At 28.7% G+C, this 5,172-nt stretch overlaps 1 long non-coding RNA gene across 1 annotated transcript; it reads left to right on the top strand.

Annotated features, from left to right (window-relative positions):
- Positions 1-4,525: 4,525 nt before the first annotated feature.
- On the top strand, positions 4,526-4,918 carry LOC118070500 (uncharacterized). The gene is made up of 2 exons (XR_004690784.1): positions 4,526-4,674; positions 4,754-4,918. It is a non-coding gene; the product is annotated as an uncharacterized lncRNA (long non-coding RNA).
- The last annotated feature ends 254 nt before the right edge of the window (positions 4,919-5,172 follow it).

Below are 5,172 nucleotides of genomic sequence, written 5' to 3'. Positions count from 1 at the left end.
AGTTCTGGATACGGATTGAGCATTTTTTCAATATGGATGACTGAGGTCATCTGCGAGCATAATGCTGTCACCTATCAGAATTTTTTCAAACTAATTTTCCGGAGAATATCATCTGGAATACAAGATTTCTAATTATTTCTAAATTATTCAATTTTATACTATGAATTGATTTCTTTAACATTCAGACAGGTGGCAAGGACTGACGCAAACACGAATTTTGGGCGAAAAACGTATAAAAATGAAATAATTAGTGATTTTTCATCTGAATGATGTGGCCGCCATCTTGAAATTTAAGCGCGGCAAGTCAATTCATAATTTTTTCATTATTCTTTCTAATTTTTTTAATAAAAATATTCACTATATACAAAAAATTGTTGTTTACGTCAGTCCGGCATTAATTCCTCTGTAATTTGGTACCTAATTTTATAGAAATATTTGTAAATTGGCGAAGAAATTAGAAATTTCCCGATCCCATGTATTTGGATAGGGGGAATCAGTCGCCTTTCTGACTTCAGCCCAGCCTTAAGACTGGTAAGTTATCTTGCGTCGGTATAGTAGAAAAAAAATTCACTAGTGTCACTGTTTTCTGATAGATGGTAGTAATTGCACTGTTTTCAATCAAAAATTCGAAATGCTTATACAAAGAAAAGTCTTCTTTCTGGCTTATGTAATGTCATGTAATTCCTACTACATAAATAAGTATATTTAGGCTTATAATCTAATGATAATAACATTTTTATCTCAATATTAACGTAATCCAAGTGAAAAAAATTTGAAAACTGAATTATTAAAAAGTTGAAAAACTTCAAAAATAATGTCTGTCAGTATTATTCTCTTCTTTCATAAACATAAACAATTTTCGTGCAACGAAAAAAAAAGTTCTATTACTTAAGTTTTTATAAAAATAAATCAGTATTTGTAATGAATACCTCGATTTACCTGAATTTAAATATAAATATAATATGAATATAAATTTATTAATAAATTTTAATATAAATCACTAGTCAGCTTTGAGTAAATAAATTGTGACCATTAATGTTGGTAGTAAATGAGTACATCCTTCCTGTTAGATGATATTATTTTTTTATGGAAAGTTGTATATATGAGTTATATCTTATTTTATCTGACCATTGAAATACGATATCAACGATAATAAATCCTGAATTTTTGTACTTAAGTGAGACAGAAATAAACATATTACTTCTAGACATAATTCGTGATGACGTTTGAACTCTATTGAGTTTGATACAATCATTAAATATCCAAAAATAAAATTATAAATAAATTACCACTCTTCCTACGTTAATGATAAGAATAATGATGAATACTTTATCAATATTATTTTTTAACAAGCTTTCTTGTACAATGTATAACTTACTTCTAAATTAAATGTATCCAAACCAATGTTATCTATGCTTCATAATGCAGGATATTTTCCATTTATGCATTCTTTGTTAAATTTATCTAATATAGATAATATTTTTGTTCGATTATATTAAAAAAATGCTCCTTCTTTATTACTGATAACTTTTTTATCAGCTCCAGGATTTTCTGCTATAATAACTGGATGACTTAGTTTCTTTCTTGTAACTTTACGTATAATCTTACATGACATTACATAAGCCAGAAAGAAGACTTTTTTTTGTATAAGCATCTTGAATTTTTGATTGAAAACAGTGCAATTACTATCATCTATCAGAAAACAGTGACACTAGTTGAATTTTTTTTCTACTATACCGACGCAAGATAATTTACCAATCCTAATTTCTTAAGTTGACTGTTCAATGAAATGATAAACATTGAAAAAAGAAGAATTTTTATAATTTGATTGAATATTAAATGATTAAAAATTAAAAAAACCAATTTTAAAAGATTAAAAGAATAAAGCTTATTTTTAAAATGATCATTAGATAAAAAATCTGGACATCATAGAATTTGATTGACAATCAGTAAGATTATACATTGAAAGATTTAAATTTAAAAGATTGTAAAAATGCCTTTGACTGACATCTTATAGGGACGGATGTCACGCTCCCTATTTTGACTACTTCCCCACGTCAGTGGGAGCGTGACATCCGTCCCCAATAAGATGTCAGTCAAAGGCATTTTTACAATCTTTTAAATTTAAATCTTTAAATGTATAATCTTACTGATTGTTAATCAAATTCTATGATGCCCAGATTTTTTATCTAATGATCATTTTAAAAATAAGCTTTATTCTTTTAATCTTTTAAAATTGGTTTTTTTTATTTTCAATCATTTAATATTCAATCAAATTATAAAAATTTTTCTTTTTTTAATGTTTATCATTTCGTTGAACAGTCAACTTAAGAAATTAGGACTGGTAAGTTATCTTGCGTCGGTATAGTAGAAAAAAAAATTCAACTAGTGTCACTGTTTTCTAATAGATGACAGTAATCACACTGTTTTCAATCAAAAATTAAAAATGCTTATATGATTTTAAATTTGAATTGTTTAATAGCAACTTTACTTACCAAGAATAAATATTAGATTGATCTTCTTGAAATGGAGCATAATTTTCTTCAAAACCAATTACTTATATCGATATTTTTCATCGTTAGAGATATACCACATCAAGTTATATTGAGTTAATTTCTTTACAATATCAATTACACAATTCAAAATAATAAAAAAATACTTTACTTTTAAATTGAATTTTTCTTCAATATATTTCCTTTTTTGTTTCATCAATCATTTAAGTTACTGAATTACTTGCTGTTGAATAATAAAAAATGGCTCGTATATTAAAAATTACGAGTTTCAAAAATTTACATGAGCGAGCCACATGTTGAGTCCCCGAAACCCTTCCAGATGTCCTGGCAATAAAACCAAGGAAAAAATTGAAAGGGAAATTTCCAATAAAACTTCAAATACAAAATCTGGCGAAAGGATTTTCCCAACCTTTTTTTTATTATCGCTGGCGTGAGAAAATCCTTTCCACCTCCTTCACCCACCCAATGCTTATCTCACCCCACCACGCCCATGTTCTCCCTCCTTGAGGAAGAGCTACAAAAATCAAGGAAGACAAGGGCCTGTCCTTCTTGATCTTGCACAGATTCCTTTTCGCTTTCGTTGAAAGATCACGGACTTTGCTTTTTTCGATCTATCGTTGAATTGTCGTTGTTCTGGGTATTGTGTGAAGTGAGTTGTTCCTGCGATACGTCTGTGACACCTTCTGCCTTGCGATCGAGCTTCTTCTGGAACTACCTGAAAGCTGATTACCATCTTCCCGCGACGTGGTCCAGGTTGCAGTTATCATCGTCAACTGGGAATTCCCGATAACCACTCATCAGCTGATCCAGGTTCTTCGTTGAGGATTCTGCAGCAAACAATCTTCAGTCAAGTAAGAGTTTGTTAACAATCCATTCATAAGTTCTGCAGAAGAGTCTCCACAGAGACTAAGTGCTTCTGCAGAGATCTCCACGCAGATCACTCCGCTATTAGTTCCGTAGAAGGGTCTCCATGCAGACTAAGTGCTTCTACAGGGATCTATATGCTTCCTTGATTATTCGTTCTGTAGAAGAGTCTCCACGCAGACAAAGGGCTTCTACAGAGATCTCTATGCAGATCACTCTTATTCTTTGTGCACCAACGATTTCGAACCTTCGAAGCGATGCTCCTACATCCTTCAGCAATCTTGATCTGTCCGATCCAAGTCTGACAGAATTGCATCTTCATTCTTTTTCTTTCAGTCAAATCAAATCAAGTCAAATCAAATCACATCAAATTAAACGCTGATCCATCCGTCACCACCTCCAGAACCATCGTTGGACTCAGTGCTGCTCAACTCTCATCGATTCGCGGATCACCCCTGATTCCCTCATCTCCACCATAGAGATCAAACATTTACTATATTAAATTATCGAGATTAAAATTTCTAAATAACCTGATAAACTTGTGATTGTTTTAGCATTGTAATAGTAGCTTAATATCATTCTTTACGTTATTTATCTCATTAGCATTAATATTACCACTACATTGGTGTACCCTCCAGAGATGCAACGTTCTGTATTAATTTAGTATTATCGTTATTATTTTCAATAAAACCAGCTATTTTTTAAACACTTGCTATTTCTTCAGTTAGTTTGTGTTTTAATTGACTATCAGTAAGACAGTCTTCTAGTATTATCGTAATTATAAATAAAATAAAATATATTATTTGTATCATTAATTTACGCTTAGTTTAACTTTTCTAATAAAGTTAGTTTCTTCCATTGTGTAATGAAATTTTTTAAACAGGTTTTTTTTCAATATAATTTTTATTTCAAACTCTTTTTTCATTAATGACATATTTTTTAAAAAACAAAATAAATTTTCACACAAATAAATTATATATTAAAGAGAAATAAAATTAAGATCATATTAAATTTTTATTATTACTCAATTTAGTTCACACGACAATTAGTTTTAACACAAAAAGTAATTTTTTGGGTAAATATTAAAACACATTTAATATATATATTTATACATATTCATAATTCTAAATTGAATTAAATTTCATTTTTCAGATCGATTAATAAACATAATTTGTGACAGTGACATTGAATATTGTAGAATAATGAATGAAACTACACGACAAAATCATTCTCGAGCAATTCAACATACAATTGACTTGTACATTAATAATTTACAAGAGTCCTTGAGAAATGGAAGGTACTTATATAATTTGTTAATTTATTCAATCATTTTATATTAAATTTAAATAATTTGTTATAATATCAATTATATATAGGATGACATTGTCAGAATATTTGTAGGCAGTAGTTGAACGCACAAATATTCGACGGGAGCTGAGACAACGTGGCTCATAATTTGGAAGTGTAGAAAACCAAAGTTAAAGAGATACCAGCAAATGTAAACTTTCTTAAATATAAATAAAAGTTATACTTATAACTTCAGGAATGATTTTTGAATTCTTTAATTGACCCTGATTATTTTATTTTAAAATAATTGAATTAAGTAGTGATTTATATTAATATTTATTAATAAATTTATATTCATATTATATTTATATTTAAATTCAGTTAAATTAAGGTATTCATTAAAAATACTGATTTATTTTTATAAAAACTTAAGTAATAAAACTTTTTTTTTTCGTTGCACGAAAATCGTTTATGTTTATTAAAGAAGAGAATAATACTGACAGACATT

The sequence above is a fragment of the Chelonus insularis genome, unplaced genomic scaffold (assembly GCF_013357705.1).
Source record: "Chelonus insularis isolate UGA/USDA-ARS -01 unplaced genomic scaffold, ASM1335770v1 contig_62_pilon, whole genome shotgun sequence".
Taxonomy (NCBI): domain Eukaryota; kingdom Metazoa; phylum Arthropoda; class Insecta; order Hymenoptera; family Braconidae; genus Chelonus; species Chelonus insularis.
The sequence above is the reverse complement of the archived record's forward strand: the minus strand, read 5'-3'. Positions and strand labels throughout refer to the sequence as shown.